Here is a 20,070-nt window from a genome sequence, read left to right as displayed (position 1 = left end):
CTGGACCCTGAACAACTGTTGAGTCGGTGTCATTGCTTCATTTTATAGATGAGGAAACTGAGTCATGGTGAGTTTAACGAAGAGGTCCAGGATCATACATAGTGGCAGGGCCAGGATTAAAACCAGACAATCTGACCCCCAGTGGGTGCCCTTCGCCCTACAGCATGTCCTTTACTGTGGGTGCACGTGCCCAGCATGTTCTAGGAGAGCATCCCTTGGGGCCAAAGGAAGGCACAGGTCCTCAGAGATCACTGAGTGACCAACAGTGATGTATCTATAATAACTTACACCTAGACATGGCTCCTGAATTTCAAAATATCTGGGATGAATTTATTGGGAGCTGGAGAAAATAAAGATAATTCAAGATTCTTTCAGAGAGAAACAAATTAACTTAAAAGAAATGATACTTTGCTTGGCATGCGATTTTATTGGCTTTGCACATTGAGTGACAGTGGGGTTAAATGTGGAAAGATCTGAGAAAATATAGCTATTCCTACTACCCAAACTTTCACTATTTGAACTTAAACACCAATAGGTCTCCTTTTACTAGGCTGGAAATTTCTTGAGGGCAAGGTTTATGTCTAATTCATTTTTGTTTTTAATATCTAAAGCAATGATCAAAAATAGAAAGTGTTTAATGAATATTTATTGAATGCAAAATTTATGGAATAAAGAAGGAAAGAAACAATATAGATTAACCCAGACCAAGTCAGGAGTGTGAGATCCTGTAATGGAGTAGATCCTGATAGAAACCGAGTTGTGTCTACACCACAGGCTTCCCCCCGCATGGCTGGGGCTCAGAACACTCAGGCTTCCAGAGCTGCATGTGGCTTTGTGACAAGGTGGAACAGAAAGTCGCCCCACCCACTGCTGTGTTAGCCCTCTCGGGACATCCAAAAGCCATGTCACCTGCACCCTGAGCTTGTAGAAGACTTAGTGAAGGCGGTGAGCTGGGACCACAGACTTACTGGGTTTGCATAAGCAGAGTAGATCTAGCCCTTTATTAGGGCTATACGGCTCACAAAGCCTAAAATCTATATTCCTGGCCCTTTACAGAAAAAGTTTGCTGATCTTTGCTCTAATCCCCCAGAGCCCCTGCTCCTCCCCACATGCTGAGCTCCGGGGCGCAGAGTGTCTACACCAAGGGAGGGCTTCTGGGGTCTTCTCTGCTAAAGGCGATGTGAGTGCCCCCTCTGCTTTGGGGTGAACCCAAAAACAGAGAGCAAGGCCCAGGGAACAAATTTCTTTTGTTTTGTCAAGACCCAGACACACAACCCACCATGAACACTGACTCATGAATCATAAAATTATCATTAGGAAAAGTTGGAAAGAGGCACAAGCAAATATCCAAATGACAAAGGAAATCTATTCTTAGTTTGTTTTCATGTAAGTTATATAAATAAAACCATCTGGTTCACTACAGCATTTAACGAGCTTCTTAGCTAGCAAGACGTTTTTTCAAGTTGTGAGTAGAAACGGACAACATGTGTCATTATTTAGAACCCAGGCGTGCAGGCAACTTTAGCACACAGACTGGACCTAGCACGCCTCCTGTGCTCTTTGCCATGCTCCTCAGAAACTTGTCAGGGGCTCTAAAAGTGTCTTTTTATTCCTAGCAGTAGTGCTACGTTTTAACAAAGGCCACTAGTTTATTACTTCTCACTAACAAAAGAGATACGAGCATGTCTCTCTCACGCAAATCTATGATGACTCCACCTACAGCAGCTCTCCCCTCCAGACCCTGAAGCTGTCACCACGTGCCCCCAGAACTGCACAGGTAGACAGGGCTCATGCCACTGGTCTTCCCACCTCCAGGCTTTTCCATGAAGAACAGCTGCTGTTGTTTTGAAACATCCTCTCAGAGCCATAGTACTCAGTCCTTGGGAACTAAACATCAGTACTAAGAAGGATGCATGTGTGTAAAGGTGTTTCTGGAGTATCACTGACCAGCAGATACACACACATATGAAGCTGGGGCTGCCCTTGGTCCAAATGGCATCATCAGTTGGCTCTAAAGGATAACCATGGGGTCCTACGTTAAGATTTGAACCCAAACCAAGAGTGCTCCCTGGCTTCTAACAGTAGCAAATGCAAATATTTAGGGTGCCTCTGTATTAAGTCAAACCACAATTAAAAATTATTGAAAGCACTGGAAAAAATACCACCATGAAACAGTCACAGGAACCAAAGCAACACAGAGACCAAAGAGAAAAGACTATAAAAAATAACCAGACATAATTGAAAATACAGAACTTTCAAACATTAAAATATAATCACTATAATTAAAAACTCATTGTTTACTTAAAATAAATGAAGAGAGATTAGTAAAGTGGAAGATTGCTCTAAGGAAATTACACGAGAGTTATCTAGAGAAATAGTGACATGGTAAATGTGGAAGAGGTTAAAAGACATGAAAAATAGATGGAAGAACTCTAATATGTGTCCAAACTGAGTCCCAGATGAAAAAATAGAGTGGAACAAAACTTATATTTTGGAAGAGTTAATACCTGAAATCTGAAAATTTAAAAAAAGAAATCTTCACTTAGATATATTCCAATAAAGCTTCAGAACACTTTATTCCTCAGGTTTTCATGATTGATGTCTTCTCTCTATGTCAGTCTTGATAAAGTTTATAAATTTTATTGATTTTTCAAAAATATCACCTTTAGGTTTTATTGATTTTTTTCTACTGAATTTCTATTTTCAGTTTCACTGATTTCTGTTCTTTATTATTTCCTCTTATCCATTTGCTTTTGATTTATTTTGCTCTTCTTTTTCTAGTTTATTGAGGTAGTAACTTAGATGATTGATTTCAGACCTTTGCTGCCTTCCAGTACAAGCAATTCCAGTTATAAATTTCCCTCTCAAAACGGCTTTAGATACATCTCATATACTCTGAAATGTTGTATTTTTATTTTCATTCCATCTGTTTATTTTTAAATTTTTCTTTTGAGACTTCCTTTTTGACACATGGAGACCGTTGTCTAATTTCCTTGTGTTTAGAGATTCTTCTGTCAACTTTCACTTAATATTTCTAGTTTGCTTCCATTATGTCAGAGAAGACACTATATTTGACTTCAATTATTTTCAATTTTTTGAGGTTTGGTTGTTATTAGACCACCAGGATGTGGTCTATCTTAATGAATATTCCATGGGTATTTGTAAAAATGTATATTCTGTTGTTGGGTGGAGTGTTATATACTGTTGTTTTATTGTGTTTTTCAGATCCAGTATATCCTCCCTGTTTTCCTATTATTAATAGTTCTCTTAGTTACCAAGAGGGCAGTATTGAAGCCCCTAACTGTAATTGTGGACTTGTCCATTTCTCCTTTCACCTCTATCAGTTTCATTAAATCTATTTTTCTAGCTTTACTGAGGTATAATTGACAAATAAAATTGTATATGTTTAAGGTGGACAATGTGATGACTTGATACACATATGCTTTGTGAAATGATTACCACAATCAGGTTAATTAACACATCCATCACCTCACGTAGTTACCTTTTGCTTTTAGTGGTGAGAATGCTTAAAATCTACTCTTCTAGAAAATTTCAAGTACACAATACAGTATTATTGGGCTTCCCTGGTGGCGCAGTGGTTGAGAATCTGCCTGCCAATGCAGGGGACACGGGTTCGAGCCCTGGTCTGGGAAGATCCCACATGCCGTGGAGCAACTAGGCCCGTGAGCCTGCGCATCTGGAGCCTGTGCTCCGCAACAAGAGGCCGCGATAGTGAGAGGCCCGCGCATCGCGATGAAGAGTGGTCCCTGCTTGCCGCAACTAGAGAAAGCCCTCGCACAGAAACGAAGACCCAACACAGCCAAAAATAAATAAATAAATTAATTAATTTTTAAAAAATGGATGCCATTATTTGGCATGTATATAAAAAAAAAAGAAAACGTAATTGTTGCATGGTATATCTTTTTCCATCTTTTTACTTTCAAGCTACCTATGTTGTTGAAATTAAAGTGAATTTCTTATAAAGTGCATATAGTTGGGTGGTGATTTCTTTATCTACTCTGCCAATCTTTGTCTTTTGATTGGGGTATTTAGACCATTTAAATCTAATATAATTATTGTTGTGTTAGGGCTTCTCTGTCATTTTATAATTTGGTTTCTATTTGTTTTCTTTTTTCTTATTCCTCTGCTAATTTTTTCTTCCTTCTTTGTGTACTTGAACACTACTTAGCATTCCATCTTTACTTATTTATCCGGTTTTTGGGTGTGTCTCCCTGTATAGCGCTCACGGTGGCTGCTCCATGTACTGCAGTGGGCGTGGATGGCTCATCACAGTGCGCTGGTGCCCACACTTTACCACTTGGAGTGAAATGCGGAAACCCCACTTCCATTTACATCTCTTTGCCTCCCCTGCTTTATATATGACTGTCTTGATCATCAATGGAGTTACAATTTGTTGTAATCATGAAATATAATTTATAGAACTCATGAGGAAAAATAATGTAAATACCCATATTTCTGCTCTTTCTGTTGTTCCTTCTTCCATCCTGTTGTTTTCAGATTCTTTATTTTATCATTTTCTTTATGATTGAAAAAGTTGCTTTAGCCAGTCTTTGAGCCTATGCTAGCAATAAATTCTTTTCACTTTTTCTTCATCTGAATATGTCTTTATTTCCAATAATTTCTCAAAGTCATTTTTTTTGGATATACAATTTGCAGTTGACAATTCTTTGGCATCCTCACTGCTCACGGCCGCCTCCTTGCCGTCTCGGATCTCAGGCTCGTTTCTAATATAATTATTGCTGTGTTAGGGCTTCTCTGTCATTTTACAGCTTGGTTTCTACTTGTTTTCTTTTATCTTATGGGAAGATCCCACATGCCACAGAGCAACTAAGCCCGTGTGCCATAGCTGTAAGAGCCTCCCAATGACCTCATTGCTCCGTCCTCTGTTCCTCGGTCTTCTCGACACAGCAGCTGGGAGGATTTTGTTGAAAGTCAAGTCAGATGCACTCAGGCCCCAGACTTGGGCCCCTACAGCTTCTGCTTGATTGGAGTGAGCTCCATCATAGGATCCAGAGGACTTTGCACGGTCTAACCCCTCCCATAACCTCAGTTTCCAACACTGGATGTTTTCTGTTTGTCGCTCTTGATCAACTGTCCACTCTCTGCCATCCACTGTGTGCTCAGGAGGCTGACCTTTATGACCTTTATCTACAGGGTCCCTTGCCCTCTGGTTTCTGCTGTGGTTAGAGTGGAAGTTGACACCAGCAGGAAATCAGGGTGTGGGAGAGCGAAGATGGGACCCTGTCCTTTCTCCCTCCTTCTGCACCAAGGGTAGGGCTGCTCCTCCCCTGACCACAGGTCGGGTCCACTGAGTCACCAGAAGCTGTGGTCTCATGGGGTTGTGACTGTGTCTTCTGTTCCCCCTTCATGCCCAGGGGTAGAATGCTTTCCCTTAAACCTACCACCTTTTTTGAACATACAGTCTCTTTTTTTGGCTAAGTTACCTCTTTTCCCACGATGCCCCGCCCCTTGTTCTTTTTTGCCCTACCCATGTGGTCCTCCTTTCTGATACTTTAACAACAAACATGCTCTTGTCCCAAAGCCTTGAATTTGCTATTCCTTCCGTCTGGACTGTCCAGTATCTGCCTGCCACTCCCCAGACTTTCTAAATAAGATGACCAGGGAGTTCCTTCACTCCCAAGTCTTGATCTTTTTATTTTAAGTTGCAATATTCACTTCCTACCTCAACACTCTTGATTCCCTGTATCCCGGTTTATTTTACATGGAGAAACATAACAAAAGTGACTGAAAAAGAAAGCTGACCACACATGGTATTGTAACCTGTAAGAAAGATGAATCAATACAGATCTCACTAGAAAGCCCCGTACTCAGATGGTTTTCAATGTATTACTTCTATAAATATTCATGACATTCCTATGAGGCAGGCACTATTATTATTTCTTTTTAGAAATGAGTAAACAGAGGCTTTGAGAGGAGAAGAGAATTGCCCAAGGTCAAACAGCCCATAGTATCTGGGCAGGGATTGGAAAAACTTACTTCACTGCTACTTGAGAATTTTATAAAACATAAAACCAAAGTATGTCATCACTGCAAAGCATCCATTAAGTTTTACATCTTGGAGCACAAGAGGAGGTAAAAATTTGTACGTATTCTTTGGCAGGACGTCCACGAATTGCTTTCATGGTATTACCTCCCTGAGTCATGAAAACTGCTACGACTGTGAGCATTATATATTTTACCTAATTACTGTAGCCTCAGCAGCAAAATACTTGCAGTGTTTTTCTTTTGTTTGCTGAGCCAGTTATGAAAAAATGAACTACAATGGTTAATTCTCTCTGCGTTTCTAAACTCTTGTCAAAATGCCTAAGCAGAGCTTTGCGAGGCAGGGGAGCTATGCATGGTATAAATTCTAAATAAACAGTGGTGGTGGCCTTGCTTACGTGGCCACATGGGCGAGAGAGCCACGTGGGCCTGTGGGTGTGCTGGCTTCCTGCCGCAACTGCCTTTGGACATCTTTAATTTATTATTCCTCTTATATAACTCTGTTTTGGTGTTTGAACTTCTATTCCCATGACTTTATGTTGAAAAACATTTTAAAATCTAGGATTTGCATTTCACAACAGGGCTGGAGCTCGGTTACTTATTGTTACTGTGCCTGGCACGGTGTCCCGGGGAGACTACGTCTGGAATAAGAAAGGACCCGCTGCCGCGTTAAAGCAAGATTGATGTTCCTCTGTGGGCACAGGTTACCTCTGCTGGACGTTAAAATACACACTGTAAAAGGCCCTGGAGGCCCTGAGTCCAGCCTGCGGGGTCCTCTGCCCAAGCCTCCCACCCTCCCCTCCACGGAGAGGGTGTGCGGATCTGTCACCACAGGATATGCAGGCTTCTGTCACGTCCCTCTCGGATAACAGGACACATTTGGGCTGGGTTGTCACGAAGGATGCACTTGGTGCCGAAAAGTGTGTGACAACTAAACCTGAGAGTTTTACCTAATTAGTAAGTTTTATAAACAAAAACAAAAACAATTTCTGTGCATGTCTTGGGAGGTCAGATGTGACAAAGGAGCCACTGCCCGGGTTTCTGTCCTGCGTGCAGCCATATGAGGGGCTTCTGGGCAGTGCTGGCCCATACCCACTTCCTCGACACCCCCTCCACTGCCCGGTCCGGCCCCAGCCCACATCCTCCACATCCCCCGTAAACGCTCTCTGGCCCATGGCCTCCTGACCTCTTCCGAGCCCTAAGTGCTTACCCCTGTGGTGGCCGCTGTGACGAGAAGGACAGGGCAGGAAATGCATCCTAAGTCCTGACCCCTGACTTCTGACCACCATTCACCACACCTGTCTGCATCTGTGACTCTTCCTCTTTAAAGTGGCAGCAATGATGTTTATCTTCCCCACCCGGCATGGAGGCAGTGGTGGCCGGAAGGCCAGATGAAAGCGGCAAGGAGCCAGCTTGCGGAGTGGAGTAGAGGTGTCACACCTGTGCACACCTGGGAGCCCAGGAGGCCACCTGCTCTCAGCACAGAGGATGCTGGGCCCGACCACCTGCACCCCAGCCCTGCCCTTCATCACACAGATCCTCTCTGGAATGTCAGAGGACATGCAGTATGGCTCCTGGGTTTATTGTGAGCCTTCAGATTTTATCCCTGAAATTGTTATTCTCCTGTGCTTTTCTTGAATTGTTAATGTGCTCATTGTAACTCTCCAGCTGACGGGGCACTTTGTATTCTGTGCAGAGCTTAACCAATACTTGGAACATACAAGCCTGTGAATGAACAAACAGTTTGGTTGATCTTCAATTAGAAAAAGTTTGACTTTGGAAAATCAAACTCATATCTGCTCATGCAAAAGATTCTTAATTACTCATCTTAGCTTATAATTTCCTTCTTTCTGTCTTTGGGTTTAATTTGCCATTCTTCTTCTAGCTTCTAGGGGTGGACGCTTAGCTTTTTTATTACAAATTTTTCTTCCTGTTAAATACATGCACTAAAAGCTATAACACTTTCTCTGAACACTTCTTACCTGCATCCCACAAGTTTTGATATGCCATATTTTTTTATCTTTCAATTAAAAATATTTTCTAATTTCCATTACACTTCTTTTACTCCTAAATAGTATAGAAGTGTGATGTGCAATTATTTTAGTTATCGTTCTGTTGTTGGGTTATAGTGAGATTGCTCTGTGCAGGAAAACAAACTTCGTATAATTTTATTTACTTATTTATTTATTTTTAATCTGTTGAGACATGCTTTACGGCCCTGTCAGTTTTAATGTATGTTTCTTGATCATCTGAAAAAAAGAGTTTACACTGCAATGCTGGGTCTATTGTTCTATACATGTCAGTTAAGAAAATTCAATTATGTCCTTTAAATCTATTTTCACACTTTTTTTGTGATCTGTTCATTCTATGAGCCTCTGGTGGAGATTCATTAAAATCTTCAACTATGCTTGTGGATATTTCCTTTCTCCATTTAGCAATGTCAAGTTTTTCTCTTATCCTTGTTTAACCATCTTATTTAGGTGCGCATGAAATTATGAGTTTTCTATCTTCCTGTTTTCTTTATGAAATGTCCCCTTTATCTTCATTAATATTTAGTATTATCTTGCATTTATTAAGATCAACTCTCTCATACTGATGCAGCTACACCAGCTGCCTCTTGGAGAAAGTTTTTATGGCTCCCACTTTGCATTCATTTTCAACCTCTCTGCATCCTTTTATTTAAAATGAGCCTCCTGCAAACTACATATTGTTGGGTACTTGTTTTTTTCTTTATTTGGATACAGAGAATCTTTGTATTTTAATTGGATTGTTCAGTTTTCATATTTAATATTGCTACTGATATAATTGTGTTTAAGTCTACCATTTTACAATATGATTTTACTCCTCTCATCAGTTTTTCTTTGTTCCAACTTTCTTATTTTATTTCAGATAAAGCAATTATTTTCATCAATTGATTTTTTGCTCTTATTATTTTTAGTTAATATTATTTTAGCAATTACCCTAGAGATTACAATATGCATTCTTGAGTAATTAATTTTTAAATGAGTGCTTTTAATATTTCCTTGAAAATGCAAGAAGTTTCCAAAAGTTAACTGAATTTACTGCTCTTATAAGATTTTACTTATACAAACCTTATAAAGCTCACACTACATTATTATAGTTGTTTTAAACAGTTAATACTTGTTTACATTTACACTTTTTGGCATTCTTCACTTCTTCCCGAATATCTGTGCTTACCTCTAGGATCATTTTGTGGGTTTTTTTCCCAACTTGCAGAATTTCCTTTACTATTTCTTCCTAAAGTAGTTTCATGACAGGACATTTATCAGCTTTTGTTTGACTCAAATGTCTTTATTTCATCTTATGTCCTTACAGCTTTAATGAGGTAAAATTTTGTACAATAAGTTGCACATATTCAAAGCGCTGCTTTCTTAAGTGTTGATACATGTGTACACCCACGAGGATATCACTGTCATCAAGATGTCCATTTGGCCCTGAGGTCCTCGTGTTCCGGAGGCCAGCTCCCAGGATCTCTGTTCCAGGCAACTGGTGATGGGATTGCTGTCGTTGTAGGGCAGCTTCCATCTTCAACAGCCTCATGCAGATGGAGTCGTATGGCATACACTCTTTCTTACTTTGCTTCCTTTACTCCACGTGACAGGTTGGATTCCTTCATCCAGGGCATGGACCAGATGCGTGTTCCTTTCCACAGCTGGGTGGGGTTCTGTTTCACGAGCACAGCACAATTTGCTTGTCCATCACTTGTTGATGGATGTTTAGATTATTTCCATGTTTTGGTTGTTACAAATGATAGGTGCTTTGAGCATTTATCTGCAAAAATTTGTGTTTCAAATGTATTAATTCTAGGAGTAAAATGACTGGGTCATATGACAGGTGTAGTTTTAATATTTTATGAATTTGCCTAAAAGTTTTCCAAAATGGTTTTACTCTTCTTCTAGGAATGTATAAGGGTTCAAGTTCCTATCCATCCTTGCCAACACTTGATATGGTCACACCTTTAAACATTAGGCATTCAGGCTGATGCGTAAGGGTTTCTCTCTGTGGATTTAATCTGCTTTTTTCTAATGACAAATTCTGTTGGGGATCTTTTCATTTGCATCTTCGCCAGTTGTGAATCTTTATGCTGTTATTGAAGTGCCCCTTAAAGTCTTTGCCCATGTTTTGAATCAGATTATTTGTTTTGTTACCATTGCATTGTAAGCTATTTGTATACTCCAAACAAAAGCTTTCTGCCAGATATTTGTTTTGCAAATATTTTCTCTCAGTCTGATATAATCATTAATGATGTCTTTTGAAGGATAAAAGTTCACAATTGTGATTGCTTTCTGTCTGTATAATTTACGTTTGTTTATGTCCTCTTTAGGAAAATTTTACCAAAGAGTAGCTCATTAATCTTTTATCCTGTGTTTTTTAAATAAATACTATTAAACAACTTGACTTTATTGATATTTATAGATAATTCCACATAACAGCAGCAACATACATTTTTCTCAAGTTGAAATGTACACCAAGATAGATGATATTCTAGGACATAAAAATAGTAAAATAATAGAAAACACAAAAAATGTATTCTCAGAACACAGCAAAATTAACCGGGAAATAAAAAATAATATATTTGGGAAATACTTGAATATATGGAAACTAAAGAGCACACTTCTGTATAACCTGTGGGTCAAAAGAGAAGTCTCACACTAAATTTAAAATATTTTAGTAAAAGAAAATACAACATATCAACATTTGCAGAATGTAACTAAAGCTGTGGTTAGAGGGAAATTTAGAGTATTAAATGCTTGTGTTAGAAAATCAGAAACATCTAAAACCAGTACTATTACAAACATATCTATGCCTATAAGTTAAACAACTTATAGAAAAAGTTAAATATATTTCTATGTACATGAGGAACATTTAGAATTTGAATTTTAAAAATTCTGTTTACAATAGCACTGAAACAAATGGAATACTTAGATATGAATATAACAAAATAAGTGAAGCATCTGTATGCTGAAAATTATACAGCACTGATGAAAGAAGTAAAAATGATCTCAGTACATGGAGAAATAGACTGTTTTGTGGATAGGAAAATTCAGTATTTTAAAGATGTTGATTCTTCCAATTCCCACCAGTTTGATCAGTGCAATCTCAGTCAAATTCCAGCAAGTCTGTTCTGTAGGTACCAAACTGAATCTAAACCTCACATAGGAAGCAAAGGAACTACAAATAACAACAGCAATTCTGGGGAAAAAACAAACAAGTAAAGGATCAAATTTGTGCAACTCCTATGACCCAATTTCAAGACTTACTATTTAGCTACAGTAATCAGTACAGTGTGGTATTGGCATTGTGATGGACAAATAAATCTATGGAACAAGAAAGAGTCCAGAAGTAGACTCACACATACTTTGGCAAGTGACTTTTGGCAAAGGTGCAAAGGCCTTTCAGTCGAGAAAGACAGTCTTTTCAATTAATGTCGTGGGAACACTTGGATATTCATATGCCAAAAAACAGAATATTGATCCATGCCTTGGCCCATATACAAACACTAATTCATAATGAGTTATAGACCTAAATGCAAAATGAAAACCTATTAAACTTCTAGAGGAAAACTTCAAGGAAAATCTGTATGACTTTAGTTTGGGTGGTGAGTTTATAGATACAATACCGCAAGCACGACTCATAAAAGAAACATTTGCTAAATTTGACTCAGTCAAAATTAAAGACTTTTGCTTTGCAAAAGACACTGTAAATATAACAAAAAAAACAAGCCACAGATTTGGAGAAACTATTTACAAATTACATATCTAATAAAGGACTTGTATCCAGAGTTCTCTCTCTCTCTCTCAACAATAAGTGTCACTAAAATTACTTTATTTTTTTTTTTTTACAGTGACAATACCAAATGCCAGTATGGATGTGGAACCACAAGAATGTTCCTCCTTTGCTGGCAGCAATGCAAAAATAGTAGAGCCACCTCAGATGTCAGTTGGCTGTTTCTTATAATGATAAACATATACTTACCATATGGTCCAGAAAGCCGTCTTCTAGATTTTCACCTAAGTGAATGGAAAACTTACGTTGCCACAAAAAGTGGTTTGTAACACCTCAAGTTGGAGACAGCCAAGTTGTCCTTTAAAGGAGAATGGATGAAAGAACTGTGGTCTGTTCTCACAGGGGAACATGACTCAGCAGTGAAAAGGAGTGAGCACACGATTCACAAGGATCATGGATGAATTTCAACTCCATCTTGGTGAGTGAAAGAAGCCAGACCCCCAAAGCTACATATTATAGTTTTCCACTTATATGACATCCTGGAAAAGGTAAAAATATAGGGATGGGAGGAAAATCAGTGGTTTCTCAGGGCTTGGGAAGGGATTCAGTACAAACAGGCCACACAGTCAAATGATTAGAGTGATGGAATTCTGTATGGTTACACATGACTCTATGTATTTGTCCAATTCCAGAGAAATGCCAACAGGCATAGAGAAGCCAAAGTAAAATTTATTGTGTGCAAAGTAGAAAAAACAATCAACCAGGATTTAAGGGGATCCCAAGACAGAATGCAGACCGAGACAAATGAATCTAACTGCACTACAAATGATAACAGAACTCAACAGCTTGACTCCAGATTAGAAGAGAAGATGTGGAGAAGAATCTGGTAGCAAATTACAGGACAATTTGAGGGGCTGTCAGGCCAGCCACTTGGTGGAGCCAGAGTTCCTCAAATAAAACCTTGGCAACTTTTTTTTTCATGAAATTACCTATTATAGCAAAAATAGATTGGCCGCTTGACTCAGTCAATATGGGTGAGAAATTTGCTGAATGCAATGCCAAAACATCTCTATTGATCAAGTGTTTATTGCTAGTGAAACTGAAAAATGGGAAACACATTCAGGAGCCTAAGCCTCAGGGTTCCTTCCTGGATTCCATGTAATTATGCTCTATAATGAGTTTTGACTGTGTCCTGGTCATTGTTTGGTTTTTCTCAGAACTAATTGGAACTTTCACTTGTCTGTGGCCTGGACAGTAGAAAAAGAAAATATATAAATAAATGCAATTATGTAGGTTCCCAGCGTAGAAAACAAATCAATCTCCGCATTGTTGCCAGGATTGTCACAGAGAGCTCTGAGTGAGAACTGCCACTTACACAGACACGTTACCACGTTCCCTGGACAGAGGTGTCCAATGGTGTTGTATAGCTCACACCACCCACAATGTCTGGAACTCCTAAGGTTCCTCCATGAAGGCTGTTCACACTCATGACCATGAGTTCACACCTTCTAGCAGCCATAAACCCTGACACGAGTTTCAGTAACATGAGGTGTTTATTCCCCCAATTTTCAACTTTCCCTTACTTCAGGCAGATAAAGTAAGTTACTTCAAAAGATTCATGCATTATACTCAGTTTCATAGCTGATGGGTAGAAGCTGCCTTTTCTCCTTATGCTCCAAAGAAGCTTCTACTGGACCTGGAACCTGGAGATTTTGTCTTTTCTAAGAATGAAAGAAAAGGACAGGCCTTGGAATCATGTTGGAAGGGACCGTATCCATTGCTTATGACTACAATTCAACTCCAGAGAAGAGGTCCCTGGAGTTAGGTCTCCCAGGTGAAAAGCCATAAGGTCGGGCTTCCCTGGTGGCGCAGTGGTTGAGAATCTGCCTGCTAATGCAGGGGGCACGGGTTTGAGCCCTGGTCTGGGAAGATCCCGCATGCCACGGAGCAACTAGGCCCGTGAGCCACAACTACTGAGCCTGCGCGTCTGGAGCCTGTGCTCCGCAACAAGAGAGGCCGCGATAGTGAGAGGCCCACGCACCGCGATGAAGAGTGGCCCCCACTCGCCACAACTAGAGAAAGCCCTCGCACAGAAACAAAGACCCAACACAGCCAAAAATAAATTTAAAAAAAAAAAAAAAAAGCCATAAGGTCTCACCCTGAATCACCTGGTCCACCTTCCCATCAGGAAATTTTACAGCAAAAGTTGTCAGCAATGTACCAGGACAGATGATTCTGGGGTGAAGACAACTTATCCCAAGACCTTCAGATGAAGAACAGAATTGAAAAAAGTGAGTAGTTTCCAGCCAAGAGCCACTAAATATTTTCCAGATGGCTGGATCTAGAGATGGCCATGCTTCAGTGTGTATACTTTTATTCTCTATTTTCCTGAGAGTTTTCATTACTTTTTGTGTGTGTAAGCTTCTGTACTGTTAACAGACACTTGTCTCTCTCAACTATTGTGCGTATAATATTCCTTCCTGTCTGTAGTATGACGTTTTCATCCCTAATCACTCTTGTTATGAGTCTAATTTCTCATTTTAATATTCTCATAATTTAACTGATTCACACCATCAAAACAACTCTTAGGTTTTTTTCTCACTTCCTTTGGGTGCCATCCAGACTCTTTTGGTACCAGTGTCTTGTAACAAATCAGTTGGTTTCCCAGGTAACTGTGCTCAATCATGAAGTGCCATTTTAGATGCAACTTTAAGATTGCTTCAAGGAATATCTGTAAACCAATTTATCAATAGAAACAATTCGATGATACAAGCAAAAGTCTCTCTATCAGGACAGTATATTGCTAATCTGAGCAAAAAGTTCATTTGTCAAACAGCAAGTATGAAGACTCACCTCAAAACTTGCTTCCTTGTGTCACCAACCCTAAATTACCTCATCATTAACTACCCAATCCCAATCACTCAAACCTACACTTTCCTTCCACTTCTGACATAGTAAACTAAGACTCTGCCAAGTGATATTTCTCCTTATTTATTAGTAAATCTAATAAACTCAGCTTTCCTTACTCAACAAACCTGTGGGCTTGTGTGGAGTTGATAATCAACACTTAATTCTCGCAAAGACATTAATTTGGGTGATTTTTGTGGCATGGGTTGGCTCTCCCTTTATTTCTCTTTCTTCTATTAGTGTTTTGGCTCTTCCAAGATCCTACCTTTACTGAGGAGAATCAGTGTGGGGTTCTGGGTGCTCTGAACATCCCTGGAGAAACCTTAAGGCCTGAAGATTCTTAAGAAGCTACAACATACATTTTTGTTGTTTCCTTGTATTGGTTAGTTTTCATAGCATACGTGTGTGTACATGCCTCATACACTCATTATGGAGTTGTATGTAAAAACAGTATTTTTCTCTTTTCTATCTTTCTGAAAAGTCTTTCCCAGAAAGATGTATGTATTGGTAGTGAGTGTGTGTACATTGGCATACGTGTGTGATGGAGAGGGGTGAAGAATATAAGGCTTTGAAAGGTTACTTAACTTGCTCAAGGTCACACATTAAGTTTAAGAACTAGAATTAATACCTATTGAAGATTTGATAAAAATGCGGAAAACATCAGAAAATTAACTCAAACTCATATAAAACCCAAATATCCATGAAAATGTATCAAATGGATCTTACTTATTAGATTTCATTCATGAAATTCCAGTCAATCCAAAACTCCTGAAGTTACACGGACTGATCTTTTCTGTAACTGAATATTTTAACAGTAATATTGAGATATAATGTACATACCATACAAATTACTGTTTCTAGTATATTCTCAGTTTGTGCAACCATAACCATAATATAACTTTGGGACATTTTTTATTCTAAAAGAAGCTGATACTCTCTGTCCCCTCCCACATCCATCCCCCCAGCCCTCAGCAGCCACATTTCATATAAATGTAATCTTACAGTATATGGTCTTTTGTATCTGGCTTCTCTCACTTATAACATCCTCAAGTTTCGCCCAAGTTGTCTCCTGTATCAACTTCATTTCTCTTAATTGGACTGATTTTTTTTTAAATTTTTTTCAAAGCTCTGCATTTTCCCTAAGTGTTTCCTTGAGTTCATGAAACTTTTGAAATACTTTTTAGGAAAAGTTTCAAGTTACTATTATCAGAAAAAATAATACACATTTGAAAAGAATCTGTCCATTAAAAAGTTTCTTTGAAAAACTCAACTGTTAGAAGTGAAAATTCCTTGCCCAAGGGGAAATAAAATCAGGATGAAGAGACACTGATTTACACTACATTTCATGATGGAAAAACAATTTTGAAGCATTTATTAGGAAAATCAATTCCTGACCATGCATAATAGAGTAGACACTCTGGCCACAGAGTATTTTGAAGAGGACACATGATGATACCCATTAAGTACATACGTGGGAACCAAGTTTTATTTTGAGAGACAAACTAAAATATTTAAATACATGCACAGTGATGAATTCCAGTTTTATTGGGAGGAAAACAAACTTTCCAGAAAGAGACGGGGAGAAAAAGGAAAGAGAGGGGAAGGGGTTGAGGCCAAGAGTTTTCTGGTTTCCCCCCCCCTCCCCTGAAGCCCCACTTCTCATTCCATTCACCTTACTCCCTGAGACAAATGAGAAAGTATCAAATTCACCTCCAGATGGGCTAATGCATTTCCCAGACCTCTTTCCACTCAGTCTAAATATAGAATCCAAGGCACGTGGAGAGAGTCACGATGTATGTCAGAAAGTACTGGTTTTATCTTGGATTCACTCTGGAATCTTGGATAAATTACTGTAGTCCTCTGACCCTCAGACTCCTCATTTATGAAATTCAGGCAAAAATTTAGAACTTCCCAGCTTGTTATAATGATTAATTAATATGATAAATTCCCAGTCCCAGGCTTGGCTTGCTGTAGGTCCTCCATAAATGCCACGTGAAGTAGATCCCGGGGATTCTTTTCTTTGAGAGAAAGACAGTTCAAGAGAAGGAGATTTTTAAATAACTTAACCTGCAACCTCTGAGAGAAACGGTGAGCACACGTGGTCTCTGTGTCATTCAGCTGAGCTGTAGAGCACGATTGCGTCTCTCCTGCTTCGCGAGGCTGCGGATGCAAAGGCCAGCCATCCTCTGTGGCTGTTAATGGAGTGGCCTCCTTTGTCTCTGCACCTCCCAGACACCAATGGTTTCAAGGCTTTTAAAATCCGTCAATTTAGGCAGCTTCCTCACTCGAGGTTGTTACAACGTGATGCTTTTGGGCTTGTAGCTGAGAAGTTATTTTGAAAATGAAAAATGGATGTTTTATTACCTAAAATAAAAGGGAGCCCTCACCAGGAGTGCAGGGGACACAGCAGAGAAGGGGGTCCTTCTCTTCACATCCTTGAGGCTTTATGGAGAGGCTTGGGGTCTCAGGTTTGTCGATATTTAACAGGAAATGCCCCACTCTCAGTCTTTAGCTAGGCCCTGACTGTCATGCTGAAGGCCAGCCCTGGTCAGTCATCTTCATGTGTGCTGACAGGGATGGGATAGCCCCTCCCTGGGGCTGGAGTTTGCATTTCCTTAATGGCTAATGACATTGGGCTTCTTTCGTTTGTTTATTTTCCATCCAGATATCTCCGTTGGTGATATGTCTGTTCAAGTCTTTTGGCCATTTTTCAATTGGTTGTTTGTTTTCTTATTACTGAGTCTGGGGAGTCCTTATACATTTAAAATGTGAGCCTTTTCTCAGATAGTGATTTGTGGATGTTTCCTCCCAGCCCGGGGCTTGTGTTTTCACCATCTCAATGATGGTGGCTTTTGACAAGCTTTTGCTCTTCATTTTGACGGTGCCCAGCTTATCAATTTCTCTCCTTTTATGGATCACACATTTGCTGTCCAACTTTAAATATCTATGTCCAACTCAAGGTCACAAAGATTTTCTCCAATGATTTCTACTAGAATTTATATTCTTTATATTCTACATTAAGTCTATGATCTATTTTGAGGTTTTTTTTTTAACATAGTATGAGACATGGATAGAAATTAGTTTTCACATAAGATATCCAATTGTTCCAGCACCATTTGTTGAAAGGCTATTTTTTCCCTCCACTGAATTATCTTTGCATCCTTCTTGAAAATCAGTGGGTCATAAATATGTGGATCTATTTCTGGACTGCAATTCTATGTGTATAAACCATGCCAACATCACAGTTTTGTTTACTGCATCTTCAGAGTAAACTTTAAATTAAGTCATGTGAATCTTCTTCTTTAATGTTTTTTGGCCAATTTAGATGCTTTTCATTCTCAAACTTGAAAATAAGGTTTTCAGTTTCTAAAAAATAAGTAAATAAAAGCCTTCTGGGATTTTGATCAAAATTACATTGATTCTGTAGATTAATTTGGGAAGAATTTAACACTACTGAGTCTTCAGCACCATGAACATGATATGACTTCTCATTTATTCGTTCTCTAATTTCTCTCAGCCATGTTTTTTACAATTTTAAGTGTACACGTCCTGTATATCTGTTTACAGATTTATCCCTAAGTATCTTATACTGATGATGCTATTCTAAATTACACTGTATGTTCAATTTCAGTTTCTGATTGTCCGTTGCTGATATATAGATTATAACTATTTTTATATATTTATCGTGTATCCTTCGATCTCTTTATGCTCATTTATTATAGTAACATGTTTGTGGATTCCATAGGATTTCCTACATAGATAATATCTCGTCTGCAAATAAAGACAATTTTGCTTTTTCCTTTCCAATCTGGATGCCATTTATTTCTTTTCTTACCTTAATTTACTAGCTAGAACTTTCAGTCCAATGTTGAATAAAAGTGATATGAGTAGATGTCCTTGCCATTTTTCTGAACCTCAGGGAAAGTGTTCAGTCTTTCATCATAAGCATTATGTCAGATTTTATGTAGATACCCTTTGTCAAGTAGAGAAAGTCCTCTTCCACTCCCAGTTTTTTGAGAGTGTTTATTAGAATGAATGTTAGATATTTTCAAATGCTTTCTCTGCATCTATTGAGATAATCATATATATTATTTTCTTTTATTTTCCTTTTAAAGTTTAATTTAATTTAATTTAATTTATTTTATTACTAAGGTGAATTACATCGACCCATGTTAAAACAAACTTGTATTCCTGGGCTAAACTTCACTTTATCATGATAACATTGTTTTTTTTATATTGTTAAAATTGTATTCAGGCATTTTGCATTTATTCAGATGAAGAGTGCTGGTCTGTAAGTTCTTTTATTGTAATGGTCTTGATATCAAAGCAACTCTGGCCTCAATGAATGAATGGGGGGGGTATTGCCTCCTCTTAAGTTTCAGGAAGAATTTGTATAAAGTTGATATTGTTTCCTAAATGTTTGGTAGAATTCATCAGTAAGGCCACCTGGGCCTGAAATTGTCTTTGTAGGAAGGTTTTTAAATACAAATTTAATTTCTGCGATAGGTTATCTATTTCTTACTGAGTAAGCTTTGGTAATATGGCTCTTTCATGAGTTGTTTTTTTTTTTTTATTTCATTGATTTGTTGAATTTATTTGCATAAAGTTGGTTATAATAGTCTCTTGTTATATATTTAATATCTGTAGAATCCATTGTGCTTTTACCTCTGTCATTCCCAGGATCAGTAGTCCCAATGTCATTCCTGTTCAGCCTAGCTGGAGGTTTATCAGTTTTACTGAAATTCTAAATGAATCAGCTTTTTGTTTCATTCAATTTTCTATTATTTTTCTGTTTTCTATTTCATTGATTTCCACTCTGACCTTTGATATTTGCCTTCTTCAGCTTAGTGTTCTGTTTGCCCTTCTGTTTTTAGATTCTAAAGCTGGAAGCTGAGGTCATTATTTTAGATTTTTCTTTTATTCTAATAGAAGTACCTAGTGCTCTAAATCTAAATACCCCAATCTATCACTGCATCTGGCAGATTTGTATATGGTGTGCTGTCATACAGTTGAAAACATTTCCTATTTTCCTGCTTGATTTATTCTTTGGCATACAGGTTATTCAGAAACACGTTTACTCATTTTCAAATATTGGGGGATTTTTCTAGGTATCTTTCTGCTGTTAATTTTCTGCTATTAATAACTCAGTTAATATAGTTTTTTTTTCCTTCAGAGAATAGACTTGTATGATTTAAATCTTCTCAAATTTATTGAGATTTGTCTTATTGCTCAGAGCATGGTCAGTCTTGGTAAATGTTCCTTGGAAAGTGGATAGAATGTGTGCCCTTGTTGGGAGGTGAGTTTTATGAAGGTCTGTTACGACGAGCTGGCCGTCTTCTCTACCATGGCTGATTTCCTATTGGCTTATTCTATCAATTACAGATGAGTATT

The sequence above is a fragment of the Eschrichtius robustus genome, chromosome 9 (genome assembly GCF_028021215.1).
Source record: "Eschrichtius robustus isolate mEscRob2 chromosome 9, mEscRob2.pri, whole genome shotgun sequence".
In the NCBI taxonomy this organism is placed as follows: domain Eukaryota; kingdom Metazoa; phylum Chordata; class Mammalia; order Artiodactyla; family Eschrichtiidae; genus Eschrichtius; species Eschrichtius robustus.
The sequence above is the reverse complement of the archived record's forward strand: the minus strand, read 5'-3'. Positions refer to the sequence as shown.